Source organism: Anolis sagrei, chromosome 9 (assembly GCF_037176765.1).
Source record: "Anolis sagrei isolate rAnoSag1 chromosome 9, rAnoSag1.mat, whole genome shotgun sequence".
Classification (NCBI taxonomy): Eukaryota; Metazoa; Chordata; class Lepidosauria; order Squamata; family Dactyloidae; genus Anolis; species Anolis sagrei.
This window is the reverse complement of record NC_090029.1, coordinates 16,209,251-16,226,762: the sequence shown is the minus strand read 5'-3', so window position 1 is coordinate 16,226,762 and position 17,512 is coordinate 16,209,251.

Here is a 17,512-nt window from a genome sequence, read left to right as displayed (position 1 = left end):
TACATAAATAAATAAACTATGTGCAATATTTTTTCATAGCCTAAGTCCCAAATTACACTGGTGATGCAGCATGTTGAACCACTGTGCTGCTGAACTTGCTGACTAAAAGGTTGACAGTTCGAATCCGGGGAATGGGGTGAGCTCCTGTTGTTAGCCCCAGCTTCTGCCAACTTAGCATTTAGAAACATGCAAATGTGCGTACCTTCTGGGGGAAGGTAACGGGGCTCCATGCAGTCATTCCCATGGCCACATGACCTTGGAGGCATCTACGGACAACATCGGCTCTCCAGCTTAGAAATGGAAATGAGCACCAACCTCCAGAATCAGATACGACTAGACTTAATGTCAAGGGGAAACCTCTACCTAACTCCCAAATTACAAGTTGGATTCCAAACTTTGCGTGGTTTTTCAGAAACTTCCTTGCAGTGGGAAGGAAACTGCTGAAACTACCCATGCTGTCAATTTCTGCAGATGTGGACCCCTCTAAATTCTATGGTTCTGTTATCGATCCTTCTGTGTCCTCCTTGTGAGACCCAAAAAGAGGGCCTGAGCAGTTTTAAAAATGATTACTGAAACTCTACATTGGCTATTTAGCCATATCTGTCAACAAAGTAAATGTCTCCTGTGACAGCTCCAGCCCATCCCACGTTAAGAACCAGGAGCCCAATTGGTTCAAGGAGGTTTGTTCAGCTTCTAATTGAAACACAAAAAGAATGCTGCTTCCAATCTCATCTCACCAGTGAAAGAGGCTGCAATAAGGATTTGCACCAGGGAAAGAAGTGGGATCCTGGTTGAGCCTCCTTGAAAGTTGATAGGAAGCTTTTTTTCTGATCCAGTTCCTGACTCTTCAGGTGAGCTGGTGTGACACTTACATTACCTTACATGAAGACTAACATCTGAATATGGAGCAGTTACAGTGCTCTAATTCTAGGTTACGAATCCATGACTGTAATTTGGAATGCCAGCCATCAATTGAAGAAGGAGGAGGAGATGAAGAGAAAGAAGAAGAAAGAAAGAAGAAAGAAGAAAGAAGAAAGAAGAAAGAAGAAAGAAGAAAGAAGAAAGAAGAAAGAAGAAAGAAGAAAGAAGAAAGAAGAAAGAAGAAAGAAGAAAGAAGAAAGAAGAAAGAAGAAAGAAGAAAGAAGAATAGAAGGGGAAGGGGAAGAAGCGGAAGAAGGACAAGAGCTGGTGGGATCACAAGCCTAAAAAGTTATAGAAAATAAACACGTCAAACTACTCTGAGATTTCCTAATTCAGACTGACAAGAGTTTTGGAGCACAATACTCCTGATTTCACAAGATTTCAAAGGCTGTTCAAATAGCCATGTTTTCACTTTTTTACAGAAGGTCAGGAATAGAGTTGGAAGGGACTGCCAAGAAGTAATGAGAGAAGGAGGGAAAGAGGCCATACAGAAGGTCATTCTGCTTTAGATGCTCCCATATTGCAGCCCATGAGTTTCATTCTGTTTTCCAGAGGGAATCCTTAGGCCAGTGTAGGAGGATTCTAAATTTTATGTTAATTCAAGAGTTAAGAAGCATTGGTTCTACTGTTCCCAATGGTATTATCACACTTGCTATGACCGCTCAGGAAATCCACAGGGAGTGTTTGCAGGAGACATTAATGGAGGTTGTTTCTTAGTGGCCTTGTTATGACTCCAGTTCTGTAGGTGCTGAGCAACTGAGCTTCCCAGGATAAATGCATCTCAAACTATCGGATGTGGAGGGCCACCATGTCCCCCCTAATATATCAGAGACTGGTACCAATGGTTGCCTTCCTTCCTTCCTTCCTTCCTTCCTTCCTTCCTTCCTTCCTTCCCCTCTTCTTTCTTTCCTTCCTTCCTTCCTTCCTTCCTTCCTTCCTTCCTTCCTTCCTTCCTTCCCCTCTTCTTTCCTTCCTTCCTTCCTTCCTTCCTTCCTTCCTTCTTTCCTTCCTCCTTCCTTCCTTCCTTCCTTCCTTCCTTCCTTCCTTCCTTCCTTCCTTCCTTCCTCATGGTTTCTGGACCAGCACTGACCAAGGGACCACCATTTTGACCAGAACTGTCCTATGAGAAGGAGTAACACTTCAATTTATCAACAAGTAACAAAGGTAGCATTCAGCCAACTCCAAAACACTTTCTACCATCTTCCTAGCAGAACATACTGTAATTGGGCTCTGATGTTAGTTGGGTAGTGCATATATGCCAAGTTTTACTCCAAATTTTATAGGAGATCTCCAGGGGAAATCTGAATTATCTGGCTTAGCTCCTTTGAAGTTTGGATTTCAACCTAGAGTGGATTCAGTGCTCCACTTACCTTAACTGCCAGCCTTCATTGTAGTTAACAATATCAGCAAATACAGATTCAGCCTATGTTGGGTGGGGTTAAACTCCCATCAAAAATGAAGTTTTCAGATTGAGTCGTAAACCTGAGGCCAGAATCCTACATTTCAGCAGAAGCTAAAAGGGCCTTTGAGCCATTAAGGCTTGTGAACCAACTAGTAGTTTGGGTAACCACGGATTACGAATCGATTCGTTAATGGCGGACGCAATTGCGCAATATGCTAAAAAACCCTCCAAATGGGACAGGGGGAACTTCTGAAGCTTCCCTCTCCCTCTGTTGTTGACTGTTGGTGTGATAATTTATTTTTTATCACTGATAAAACAAACAACAACTATAAAACTTGCACCAGACATACGGAAATAATTACGAAACAATTATGAAACAATTTTGAAACAATTTTGAACCAATTACGAAACAATTACAAAACAATACGAAATAAATTGGAAAAATTGTTTCGATTTTTAATTACTCCTCACAGTAGTCCTGCATGGCTCAATATTGGATCGTAAGCTAATTTAAATATGAATTAATAATGAATTACGAAATTAACGAACGAAACCGCCCAAGCCTACCAACTAGACATATTCCTTGAGACATCTGATCTGGCCATGGTGATACAAGTCTTAGTCACATCCCATTTGTATGACTGTATTCACACTATGTGGGGACTGCCTTTGAGAAGTGTTCTGAAAGTGGTCAAAAGAGTGGCATCCAGATTATTAACCGGTACTATCTATCAGGAAAACACAACTCTCCAATTGAAGCCACTCCTCTGGCTGCAAGTTAGTTCTCGAGAGCAATCCAAAGTACTGATTTTAACCTGCAAAGATCCATTTTATCACAAGGACTGTACCTTCCAACAAGAGCCTGTCCATGTATAGTAGAGGCTCCTTCTTTGGAAGCTTTTAAACAGAAGCTGGATGGCCATCTGTCAGGATGCTCTGAATGCGATTTTCCTGCTTCTTGGCAGGGGGTTGGACTGGATGACCCATGAGGTCTCTTCCAACTCTATGATTCTATGTCTTGAGATCATCTCAAAAGACTCTCAAAAGTACATCTGGTGAGAACATGGAGAAGGCCTTCTTGGTGACATGTTCTGGAACTCCCTTCCTAAGGCTCTAATTCTGATGCTATCATTTTATAAATAGTTAAATAACTTTGTTCTATTTTGGAAGGCATCTGGGGCAGACTACTCATGGTGAAGAGGCCATTTTCATCTTAAGTTGTTTATATTTGATGTTCTTTTTAATTGGGTGTTTTATCTGCCTTAATTATAAGCTACCTCGAGCAGTTGAGGTACTTCAAGGAGCTTGTCAATATGTCTTGTTTGCTTATAATCCCATTCAGTCCAGTTTTGGTTTGCCCAGCGTCTACAAAACTTAGAACAGCTGAATTCTGTGTATTCCACAAGGGGAGGAAGTAGTTGTGATTGCTCAAGCTGAAAAATAGGAAGAAGGGTGAAATTGGGCTTCTTGAACCTATCCATTTCCTTGCTCAAATTTGCAGTGTCAAAAGCAGGTTTTTGGTGATGGCAGTGGTTTTCAAAATAAACATGTTGGAGGAAAGATCCACGCAACAGCATGTCATGTCTGCTCCTGGCCTAAACATAAAGTCTGCACCAGAGGAGGGGAGCCACCCTACCTTAGTTAAATACAGATCCTGGTATGTATATTATTTACGTAATGCATGTCCTAATGGGTTCTTCAAAAGCCATTACGGTGTATAAAGTAAATACATATTTTGGAACGTGAGCTAATTCTGTAAGTACATTATTCTGTTTACATTACATTCCTCCAGGTCTAAAATCTCCTCCACTGAAGTGCCCGGCGAGTGACTCACAAATGGATTGTTAATCCATAGCAAGAAAATCACCTCCTCAAAACCAGACTGGCTGTCTATAAGTTTAATAAATAGATAGTTGGAAAGAGGAAAAAGGGAAATATCATATCCCAACTAAATATTAACCAAATGAATGCTGAGCTTTGCCTGAGAAGAGTGCAAGTTGAGCATACATCACCGTCTCCTGAACTTTGGAAAGAAAGTACAACCAGCACAGCAGGAAGTACCTATCAAATATTGTCGAAGGCTTTCATGGCTGGAATCACTAGGTTCTTGTGGGTTTTTTTGGGCTATAAGGCCATGTTCTAGAGGCATTTCTCCTGACGTTTCGCCTGCATCTATGGCAAGCATCCTCAGACCCCTCACTACCTCTGAGGATGCTTGCCATAGATGCAGGCGAAACATCAGGAGAAATGCCTCTAGAACATGGCCCTATAGCCCGAAAAAACCCACAAGAACCTAGTAGCTATCATAAATTGCTCTGTTTAAATCATTAACCTAAGAATTTGGGGCACATTGATTACTCTTTATTATTTATTTATTTATTTATTTCAACCCTCTTGGGGGGACTTTGCAAAGGCAAAGGGAAGGAGAAAGAGAAGAAGAAGGGGAAGGGGAAGGAGAAGGAGAAGGAGAAGGGAAAGGGAAAGGGAAGGAGAAGGAGAAGGAGAAGGAGGAAGGGAAAGGGAAGGAAAGGGAAAGGGAAAGAGAAGGGGAAAGGGAAAGGGAAAGGGAAGGAGAAGGGGAAGGGGAAAGGGAAAGGGAAAGGGGAGAAGGAGAAAGGGAGGGGGAAAGGGAAAGGGAAACAAAAGGGGGAGGGGAGGCAAAGAGAAGGAGGAGAAGGAGAAGGAGGAGAAATCAGAAGTAAGAGGAGGAAGAAGAGGAGGAGGGTTGGCATACATCAACACCAGCTTGAAGGCATATTCATGCATTTATGGCACATTTATGGAACTTTTCCATTATTTTAAATGAATTTTTTCATAATTTATTTATAAAGATGAGCCTACTTCTGATCCACTGTAGAAAGATGGTACCTGGAATATAACAGCCAAGAAATCTTAATTGATGTTAAAGTCAAACGATTATTCATTGAAATGTAGAACACTTGCAAAATATACATTGAGACCTTCTTTTAAAAAACGTGGGATTTCAGGACAGCTGAAGCACAAAGGGAGGGGAGTGTGAAATAGAAGAAATAAGACTAAATGTTCAGAAAATGAAGCTATAAAATCTTTGTGGAGCATTTCTCAGCTCTTCAAGCCGTACAGGGCTTGGCCGCTGGACCCTGAATGTTTTCCATTTTCTCCTCCATCGTTCACAGGGAACAAAAAGCAGAAAGCACTCCAGTCTCATCCTTCTGTTAACGACCAATAGTTCTTTTCGCCAACCTTTTCATTTTGAAATATCATTTTTTTTATGAAGGATAATGTTATATGGTGGGAAACCATAAAACTTTTATGGGTAGCCTTGGTTCTGTTTCCACAGTTGCAGGCACACACATGCGCGCGCAAGCACACTGCATAGTTTCTCCATTGTGTGTATGTGTTTCATGGACCATTCTAGTCCGAAGTCATTACATTAATAGTCATATCATTTGTAATTTTAATCCATGTTCCTTTCTCCCTCTTTTTACCTTTTAGTGGAAAAACTACAGTCTCCCCTTCTCACTAACTGTCAACACGGTTAATGCTGCAAGGAGAGGTGGGTATTGTTATTGTTACTAGCTGTACCCGCCACGCGTTGCTGTGGCCAACCTTCCCTCCCTCTTTCTCTCCTTCCTTTCCTCTACTTCTTTGCCTTCCTATTTATCTTCTTCTTTCTTCCATCTCTACCTGTTTCTTTCCTCCATTTCTTTGCTCTTTGGTTACATCCTTCCTTCTTTCCCTTTCACCTTTTTATTTCCTTCTCTCCTTCCTTGTTTTTCTCCCTTTCTTTCTTTCCTTCCTTCTTTTCCTCCCTCCTTCCCCCTTTCCCTCCTTCATTCCTTCCCTCTTTCCCTCCTTCTCTCATTACTTCTTGACAGTCCCTTCCAACTCTATTCTGTAAGTCTATTTAATTTGTATTATATAGTAATATATAATAGTAACATATTATATAGTAATGTATATAACAATATATCAAATATTGTATTTATATCTTACATAGAAAGAAGGAAAGGAAGAAGGGAGGAAGGAAAAAGGGAAGGAGGGAAGGAGGGAAAGAAGGAAAGGAAAGAAGGAGGGACAGGAAGGAAGAAAAAAGGAAGGAAGGAAGGAAGGGAAGGAAGGAGGGGGTGATGAAAGGAGAGAGGGAAGGAAATGAAGGGGAAGGAAATGAAGAAAGGGAAAGGAGGAGGAAAGGAGGGTGGAAGGAAAAGAAGGAAAGGAAAGGAAGAAGGAAGGAGGGACAGGATGGAAGGGAGGGAGGGAAAGAAGGAAAGGAGGGAGGGAGGGACAGGAAGGGAAGGAAAGGGGAGAAGGAAAGGAAGGGAAGGAAGGAAGAAAAGGGGGGAGGAAAGAAGGGAAGGGAGTGAGGGAGAGAAGGAGTGTGGCAGAGGGAGCTACCTCCCGGTCTGGATGTTAATAGAATTGAGAGAGAGAGAGAGAGAGAGAAATACATTCAATCCAATGCATTGGGATAGTTTTCACATTGAAAGTTGTAAGAAATTCCAGCATTCTTCACACCAGACTGGTTGGAATGAATTACTTGGCATTTGAAATGGTTCTCAGGGCAAATATTGACATGCTTTCTTTCTTGCTTCCAGTCCCTAAATGGTTCCAGCCCCGCTTACCTGTCCAAACGGATCTCTCCCTATGAACCATCTTAGAGCGTAAGATCATCTGAGGAGGCCCTGCTCTCGGTCCCACCTGCCTTACAGGCACAATTGGTAGAGATGAGAGACAGGGCCTTCTCCATGGTGGCCCCTTGGCTGCAGAACTTCTTCCCCAGGGATATTAGCTCAACCCTCTCCCTCCTGACCTTCTGCAAAAAAGTGTAAATGTGCCTTTTGACCAAGCCTTTAGAGAACTTGTGCAATAGATAGATTTGAAATAATGTGAATTGACCATTGGAATGGCCCAGATTACACTTGTGAATTACATGTTTAACCCTGAATGTATTGTTTTTAAATGTTTTAATTGTTTTAAATGTACTTTATAATTCTATGTTAATATTTATTTAAGTGCACATTGTGTTTTAAGGCATCGAAATGTTGTTTGTGTGTAAAGCCGCCTTGAGTACCCTCCGAGGTGAGAAAGGCAGGGTAGAAATGTCATAAATAAATAAATAAATAAATTTGTTTCCATGTAGAAGACAAGTTGCAAGTTCCCACTCAAAGAAAAAAAATCCTTTCCTTTAATGTTCTTCTGAACTACTGTTCTAAAAAATTCAGAATTATAGGTATGGACTGAAACAAAGGTATTGTCTTTCCCGAATAAGAATTCTTCCCTGAGATATAACTTTCCTTTAGTCCCTATATTTTGATTTCTAGGACAATTTCATACACATATACACACACATGAATTACACAGAGAACATCATGGGAGATGTAGTGTGGTGAGACATCAGGATTCTTTGCATGTCAATGGCTTCGCAAAACCTACTCCAGGGATTCCCTAGCAGTTAAAGTATTGGCAAAGCATATTACTTCTATGGTATGGTTTCAACTTCAAGAGTAGTTTTCAAAGACGTAGCTGTATTAAAAGATACAGCATAAAAAGGAGGAAGAAGGGGGAGTGAGAAAAAAAAGGGAGGAGGAAAGGAAGAGAATAAAAAGAAGACAAGGGGGGGAGTGAAGGAGGAGATGGAGATGGGAGAAAAGGAAGGAGGAGAGGGAGAAGGAGAAGGAGAAGGAGATGGAGATGGGAGAGGAGGAAGAGAGGGAGGAGGAGGAAGAAAAGGGGATTGGGATGGAAATGGGAGAAGAGGGAGGAAGAGAGGGAGAAGAAGAAGATGGGAGAAGAGGGAGAAGGAGAAGGAGAAGAAGGAGATGGAGGTGGGAGAGTAGGGAGGAAGAGCGGGAGGAGGAGGAAGAAGAAGAGAAGGGGTGGAAATGGAAATGGAAATGGGAGGGAGGAAGAGAGGGAGAAGGAGATTGGAGAAGAGGGAGGAGGAGAAGGAGAGGGAGAAGAAGGAGATGGAGATGGGAGAGTTGGGAGGGGGGGAGGAGGAAGAGAAGGGGATGGAGATGGAAATGGAAATGGGAGGAGAGGGAGGAAGAGAGGGAGAAGAAGGAGATGGGAGGAGGAGAGGGAGAAGAAGGAGATGGAGATGGGAGAGTAGGGAGGAAGAGAGGGAGGAGGAAAAGAAGGGGATGGAGATGGAAATGTGAGGATAGGGAGGAAAAGGGGGAGAAGAAGGAGATGGAGATGGGAGAAGGTGGAGGAGGAGAGGGAGAAGAAGGAGATGGAGATGGGAAAAGAGGGTGGAGGAGGGAGAGATGGAAATGGGAGAAGAGGAAGGGGAGAGGGAGGAGATTGAGCTGGAGATGGGAGAAGAGGAAGGAGAGGAAGAAGAAAAAGGAGATGGAGATAGGAGGAGGAGGAGGAGGAAAGGGAGAAGAAGGAGAACATGGGGATGGGAGGAGGAGGAGGAGGAGGAGAGGAGGAGGAGGAGGAGGAGGAGGAGGAGAAAGGTGTTACTGCATTTCTTCTCTCTCTTCCCCCTCCCCTTTCCTTCCTTCTTTTAATTCTACTGAGTGCATTTCTGCCATTTCTGGCTCCAGCGTTAACCACCGAGGTCGGCACCTCGCCCTTCCTTCCCATCTTGATAACCGCTTCCCTCCTTTTGTCTGGGCAGCAAGCTGTGTGTGAGCAAGCCATTGACAGGCCCCATTTGTCCTTCCTGTTCTTCCTTGCCTCCTCTTCCTCTCTCGGCTCCAAAGGCCTCCCTTCCCCTTTCCGCTTCTCACTTTTCCCTCTCACTGAATATTGCCTTTTACGCCCATCCTATCTGCAGGGCCAGAGTGGTTAGGAGCTCCTTGTTTGGCCGACTTCTTTTCCTGCAACACCTTCACCTCCTGGCAAGCTAAGGCATGTGGCACCTAGGTGGAGAAAGAGGTTTCCTCTGGAGGGTTCTCCCAGCTGCAGACTCATTTCCTTGCTCCATGTGAGGATGGGAACATGATGGAAAATGCAACTGCTAGCCAGAAACCAACAGGCAATGGCATTAGGAATTGGGGTTGAGAATAAATTGGTCTTAATTCATTGGGTAATTACATTTTCTTTGGAAAGAGAGCTGGAAACCAAAGGACTAGCTTGGGCTAAGAAGGGTTGAAGAGAGAAGAGAGAAGAGAGAAGAGAGAAGGCCTTTCTTTGGCTCCTATAGGACCCATTAGTGGAGCCTCTGCAGCTGCATCTACACAGTAGAATTAATACAGTTTGAAATCACTTTAACTGCTATGACTCAATGCAACATAATCATGGGAACTGTAGTTTTAAAAGGTCCTTTGGCAGTGTTTCTCAACCTGGGGGTCGGGACCCCTGGAGAGGTCGTGAGGGGGTGTCAGAGGGATCGCTGAAGACCATCAGAAAATGCAGTATTTTCTGTTGGTCATGGGGTTTCTGTGTGGGAAGTTTGGCCCAATTCTATCATTGGTGGGGTTCAGAATGCTCTTTGATTGTAGGTGAACTATAAATCCCAGAAACTACAACTCCCAAATGTCAAGATCTATTTTCCCCAAACTCCACCAGTATTCACATTTGGCATATTGAATATTTGTGCAAAGATTGGTCCGGATCCACCATTGTTTGAGTCCACAGTGCTCTCTGGATATAGGTGAACTACAACTCCAAAACTCAAGGTCAATGCTCACCAAACCCTTACAGTTTTTTCTGTTGGTCATTGAAGTTCTGAGTGCTAAGTTTGGTTCAGTTCCATTGTTGGTGGAGTTCAGAATGTTCTTTGATTGTAGGTGAACTATAAATCCCAGCAACTACAACTCCCAAATGACGAAATAAATCCCCCCCCCAACTCCACTAGTATTCAAACTCAGGTGTATTGGGAATTTGTGCCAAATTTGGTTCAGTCAATGAAAATACACCAGATATTACAGTTATGAAGTAGCAACTAAAATAATTTTATGTTTTTTGGGCGGGGCGGGGCGGGGCGGGGGGGGGGTCACCACAACATAAGGAACTGTATTAAGGGATTAAGAAGGCATTAGGAAGGTTGAGAAATACTGTCCTTTGGCTTCTCTGCGAAAGAGTGCTGGTGTTGATTCCCTAGCATTGAGCTATAGCAGTTCAAATAGCAAACTGTATGAATTCTACAGCGGAAAAGTCAGCCTGACGTTCTCCAACATATCCAAGTGCCTTCTTTTTATGAATGGCACAATATTCAGGTAGTTTTTGCCTACAAAACCCTCCAAATATAAATGGCACAACATTCAGTCAATAAACTGCACAGAAATCCCCCAAATGCACCAAAACACATAGAAAAAATGCCTCATACCCCCCCTCCCCCCCAGATAACTTCATGGTACTTTATGATCTCTCATTTAGAGAAAAAAAATCATGTAAAAGCATAAGAAAAACGAGGATTAACCGCTGAATGTGTTTTATGGGATATGGGCCCAATTGCCTAATTATCTTAATGATAATAGTGGTCAGTGCAATTATCCTGCTGTTTTACACAGTCACGTATGAAAGATTTCCTTCTGAATCATTGAAGACAGTGACTGGTTCACTCAGTGTTGAAAGAGGTGGCGTTTTGTGTGTGGTGTTGATTTCCATCACATTTGAGGGATATTTGCAAAAAGGAATTGGGGGAAAAGGTTTAAAATTGTGACAGGAAGGTTGCAGCATTCCAAAATGAGGGTATTTGGGCTTGCAGATAACAACAACAACAACAACAACAACAACAACAACAACAACAATGCAGCATTGAGCCATAGCAATTAAAGTGATGTCAAGATGCATTAATTCAACAGTATAGATACACTCCGTGAGCTCATTTAGGTTTATAAAGAATGACCAGTCTAACCCAGTAAATTGCATTACTCACTAGTGTTTGGTTTCATCCCTAGACTGCACAAGTCTCTTGTGTCAAGTCTCCAGTCCTCTATAAGGAGCTAGACTAGAGATGGGATTCGGCTGAGGGATTCCTCCCTCACATTCCTATCCATGTTTACCAAAAGGGCTTTGTCATTCCTCCTGCTCTACACTGCCATATAATCCAGTTTCAGAATGCAGATTAACTGCACTGAATTGTATAATATGGCAGTGTAGACACATATCATGGAGCCCTCGGTGGCACAGCAGGCTAAATCACTGAGTTGCTGAACTTGCTGATCAAAAGTTCAGCAGTTCAAATCCAGGAAGCAGGGTGAGCTCCCCCTGTTATCCCCAGCTTCTGCCAACCTAGTAGTTCGAAAACATGCAAATGTGAGTAGATCAATAGGTACCACTCTGGCAGGAAGGTAACAGTGCTCCATGCAGTCATGCCAGTGGCCACATAACCTTGGAGGCGTCTGCGCACAACGCAGGCTCTTCGGCTTAGAAATGGAGATGAGCACCACCCCCGGAGTCAGACACAACTAGGCTTAATGTTGAAGAGAAACCTTTACCTAATTAGACTCATATGATTCAGTTCATTATATGTCAGTGCAGCTCCATTCCCAATCTCTAAATCCTAAATTGCATCTATAATGAGAAAATAATGCAGTTTGACACCACTTTGCCTACCCTACTTCAATGCTATGGAATCCTGGGAGTTGTAGTTTGCTGAGGCAACTGCACTCTTTGGCAGAGGAGGCGCAAGACTTTATCAAACTACAACTGTCATGGTTCCATCTCATTGAGTCATGAATATTCAAGTGGTGCCAAACTGTATTATTTCTACACTGTAGATGCATTTTTCGTCCAACCTTCTAAATGTTTACAGAGCAAGCCAAAACGGGAAGGTGGGGAAGAGGCCTAGAAAATCCCCCAAGAAAGCAGAGGGAAGTTTGTAAGCCCTGAACAGAACAGCATGGGCTCTGACTCAGGCAGGAATGTGAACCATAATAGAAAACATTGGCTTGTCTACAGCCAAACATCCTCACACATGCAAGCATGTGGTGCCAATGCATTTCCTAATTAAGAACAACATCAAAAAATCATAGGAAATCCTGCATCCTCTTATTTTCCTGGAGGCTTTCCTGGAGGCTTTGGTGGCCCTGGCTCCATTTCATGCATTAAGCCAAAAAAGAAAGGAAAAAGAAAGTTAATACAAAAGTAATGTTTTGCCAGCCATTAAGAGTGTTGCCATTAAGAAGATTAATGAGCATTCCTCTGTTCACAACCAAGCGGAGTTTGTATCCCTTGCACACACACTGCCTGCCTTCAACAACTGTCCCTCTTAAAACCTAATAAGCAGAGTAGTATCACACCATTTTGGCTGGTTTCAGAGGATAGTCTATAATGCGCATCAAGCCCATTGGATTATTATAGATCTCATTGAAGGCCAGCTGAAAAAACCTGTTCTCTCGGCAACCGCAAAGTCTTGGCAAAAGCCCTTCTCATGCCTCTTGTCACAATGAACCGATTATGTTGAGAACAAGGATGGGCGAGATGCTGTTGCGTTGGGCTTTCCCTCCTTCCTTTTTCTTTTCTCCATTCTTCTTTCACCCCTTCTATCAACACTCTTCCTTTGGATGAGTCTCTGCTCATTACAGCCAAAACCATCCTTGAATTATTATCATGGATGTTAACACTTGTTTGGATCAGGCACAGACAGAGTAGGAGACAAGTTCACCAGCTGCTTGACGTTGGTAACACTCAGGGCTGGGGACGGTCCAAGTTGTGAGATGTGTTATGGATTTTGAAGAAGAAGCTCGTCTTCTCTTGTCTTCCTATGTGTTCCGATTCTCTATTCCACCCCACAACCTTCCTCTATATCAAGAGTGGGGATCATACCACCCGTGGCCCATAAAAGATTTGAAAATGTGTAAGATCCCGACAAACTTCCAAAATCAGAAAACACCTCGGCTGCATCTGCACTGTAGAATCAATGCTGTTTGATACCACAGCTTAATACTATGGAATCATGAGATGTGTAATTTGATGAGGAAGTAGCCATCGTGTACATCTGTTGCACTTTGTTTTTCTGATTCTCCCAGAAGAAAGTCCTGTCTTCAACAAAGAGTCCTGCTCCCAAATATAAGAGTATCCCAGGCTCTGGAAAAGTATGAATTGATGGAAGATATAGATAGATAGATAGATAGATAGATAGATAGATAGATGATAGATGGATAGATGACAGATAGATAGATAGATAGATAGATAGATAGATAGATAGATAGACCGGTAGATGGATAATCGACTGGTTGGTAGGTAGATAGATAGATAGATAGATAGATAGATAGATAGATGGATGGATAGATGGATAGATGGATAGATGGATAGATGGATAAATTGATCAACTGGTAGATAGATAGATAGATAGATAAATAGATAGATAGATAGATAGATAGATAGATAGATAGATAGATGGATGGATGGATAGATAAATAATAATAAATGAATTATATTGATTAGACCTTTGGGCATATAACCATAGTGAACTAAACAACAAATCATGATACAACTTAGAAACTTTATGTAGTAAGTTAAATAAGATAGATAGATAGATAGATAGATAGATAGATAGATAGATGATGGATGGATGGATAAATTGATCAATTGGTAGGTAGATAGATAGATAGATAGATAGATAGATAGATAGATAATAATAAATGCATTATATTGATTAGACCTTTGGGCATATCACCATAGTGAACTAAACGACAAATAATGATACAACTTAAACTCTCTGTAGTAAGTTAAATAAGATAGATAGATAGATAGATAGATAGATAGATAGATAGATAGATGATAGATAGATAGATGATAGATAGATGATAAATGATAGATAAATAGATGACAGATAGATAGATAGATAGATAGATAGATAGATAGATAGATAGTGGGGTTGCCTTTGAAGACGGCTCGGAAGCTCCAATTAGTCCAACGGTCGGCAGCCATGATACTAACTGGAGCGGAGCGCAGGGAGCACACAACTCCCCTGCTGCACCAGCTCCACTGGCTGCCGATTTGCTACCGGGCTCAATTCAAAGTGCTGGCGTTGGCCTTTAAAGCCCTAAACGGTTCTGGTCCAACCTACCTATCCGAACGTATCTCGGCCTATCAGCCCACCAGGACCCTAAGATCTTCTGGGGAGGCCTTGCTCTCTATCCCGCCTGCTTCACAGGTGCGGCTGGCGGGGACGAGAGACAGGGCCTTTTCTGTGGTGGCCCCTCGGCTCTGGAACGCCCTTCCCATGGAGGTAAGCTCAGCCTCCTCGCTGATGGTATTCCGAAGAAGACTAAAAACTTGGATGTTCAAGCAGGCATTTGGTTAATTCGGTGCAATGAATGTGTTGATTACGGATTGGTAATATGGATGATGAAATTGGACCAGGATTTTAGTTAGGAGATGTATTGGATTGTGATTTACGTGTAATATTGTGTATTATGTTTTTATGGTTTTAATTGTATACTGTGCACTGTATATTTTGTTGTAATCCGCGTTGAGTCGCCAGTTAGGCTGAGAAACGGCGGTATACAAGGACAGTAAATAGATAGATAGATAGATAGATAGATAGATAGATAGACTGGTAGAGATAGATAATCGACTGGTTGGTAGGTAGATTAGATAGATAGATAGATAGATAGATAGATAGATAGATAGATGATGGATGGATGGATAAATTGATCGATTGGTTGATGATAGATAGATAGATAGATAGATAGATAGATAGATACTATAGATAAGTTGGTAGATAGATAGATGATAGATGGATAAATAAATAATAATAAATGAATTATATTGATTAGACCTTTGGGCATATCACCATAGTGAACTAAACAACAAATCATGATACAACTTAATAAACTCTGTATAGTTAGTTAAATAAGATAGATAGATAGACAGACAGACAGACAGACAGACAGATGACAGACAGATAACAGATGGATTGATGAGTGAATAAATAATAATGAATAAGTTATATTGATTAGCCCTTTGGGCATATCACCATACTAAACCAAACAAAGCATGATACAGTTTAATAAACTCTGTGTAGTAAGTTAAATAAGACACTTATAATAATAATAATAATAATAATAATAATAATGTAAATAAATATGATAAAATTGAATATATACATCATATTTCCCTATCCTATGTGGCACCATCATGTGCTGCTCTGTAAGCCACCCTGAGTCCCTTTTGAGAGATGGTGGAGGGATATAAATAAAGTTATTATTATTTGAAACACAACAAGCTTAGTACACAGCAAACATGGTCACTCTGCTGGTCGTTATATTGGATCTCACATCGGACACTTCCCAAATAAACTGGATAATGAACTAGGAACGGCTAAGATGATGGAACGGTTGAGGATTTGAACAAGAAGACATAGTTTTTATAATTTTAATTATTCTTTGCTTTTATGGTTTTCAAATGTATTGTGATGTTTTTGCTTTTTATTGATGTATGTATTTTTATATATGGCATCTAATTGTTGCCGACTTGTACGCCACTCTGAGTCACCTTCGGGCTGATATAGGCGGGATACAAATGTAGTAAATAAATAAATAAATATAGTGTGTGGTGTATTAGCGAATAATGCATGCAGATCCCAATAAGGTGGCCTTTTGCAGATGACAGATGGCAATTTTATCAGCACCAATTTTGTTTAAGTGCAGGCCAAGGTCTTTATGCACTGCACTCAGCGTGCTGATCACCACTGGGACCAACTTGACTGGCTTGTCCCAGAGTCTTTACAGTTCGATCTTTAAATCCTCATATTGTGTCAGCTCTTTCAGTTGTTTCTCTTCAATCCTGCTGTCGCCTGGGATTGCAACATCGACGAAAGTTGTTGTTGCTGTTGTTGTTGTTATCATTATCATTATCCCCTCTTAATAGATAGATGTTGATAGATAGATAGATAGATAGATAGATAGATAGATAGATAGGATGATTGATATATAGATAGATGATAGACAGATAGATGATAGATTACACTATATAACATTATTTTTGTTCCTGGGTTATAAATGTCATTTCCTAATTGGTTCTATCATAAAAACATGGGGAAAGTTTATTAAACAGCAAAAACTTTGCCTTTATGGGAGAGACATCATCCTGCTATAGCACATTTTGTTATAGTTTTTCCATGAATATCTCATTGAGTCTCAATCAATTTAATATCATTTGTGGCAGCCACAAAAAACGAAATTTCTGCAGTGGAACAATTACTTGTGTATGTGTGTGTCAGGAGAGACTTGAGAAACTGCAAGTCGCTTCTGGTGTGAGAGAATTGGCTGTCTTTCAAAGTAAGAACCACACAATTAAACAGGAAACAACACTTTCAAACCAGGAACAAAATTTATTTTTCAAACTTTGTGACATACTGATTCAATGAAGAGTTAATTCCAGTTTATTCAGTGGTCGACTCTAGTCTAGTTACAATAGGAATCAATTTTTAAGATGAAGCATAAAGGCCAAACAATTAAGCCAAATACAGGGACCTAAATACAGGGACATAGAGTACATTTATTTATTTTATTTATTTACCACATTTATACATCGCCTCTCTCAGCCCAGAGGTGACTCAGGTCAGTTCACAATTGGAAACAATTTGATGCCTCAACAATTATAACAAATAAAAAAATCATAAAATACTGTTAAAAACATTTAGCATAAAATATAAGAATATTTAAAAAAAACCATACAAAGCCTTAAAAACATTGTCATGAGCGTCTCCTTGTCAAATCATTATTCAATTGCATCATCAAGTCGTTCCATGATTTCGTATAACTATGCTATATTTGGGAAAGCCTGCTCAAAAAGCTTTCACCTTTCTTCGAAAAGTCAGGAGGGAGGGGGCTGATCTTATATCCCTAGACAGGGTGTTCCACAGTCAAGGGGCCACCACTGAGAAGGCCCTGTCTCTCGTCCTTGCCAAACACATCTGTAAGGAAGGCAAACCGAGAGCAGCGCCTCTCCAGAAGATCTTAACGTCCTAGATGGTTCATAAAGAGAGATACATTCCGAGAGGTAAATTGGACCAAAACTGTTTAGGGCTTTATAGGCTAAAGCCAGTACTTTGAATTGTGCCCGGAAGCAAACTGGCAGCCAGTGGAGCTGACACAACAGAGGAGTTGAGTGCTCCCTGAGCGCCACTCCTGTTAGCAACCTGGCTGTCGCCCACTGGACCAAACAGTCTTCAAAGGCAACCCCACATAGAGTACGTTGCAGTAGTCTATACGGGATGTAACCAGAGCATGGACTATTATGGCCAAGTCAGACTTCCCAAGGTACGGGCACAGCTGGCACACAAGTTTTAACTGTGCA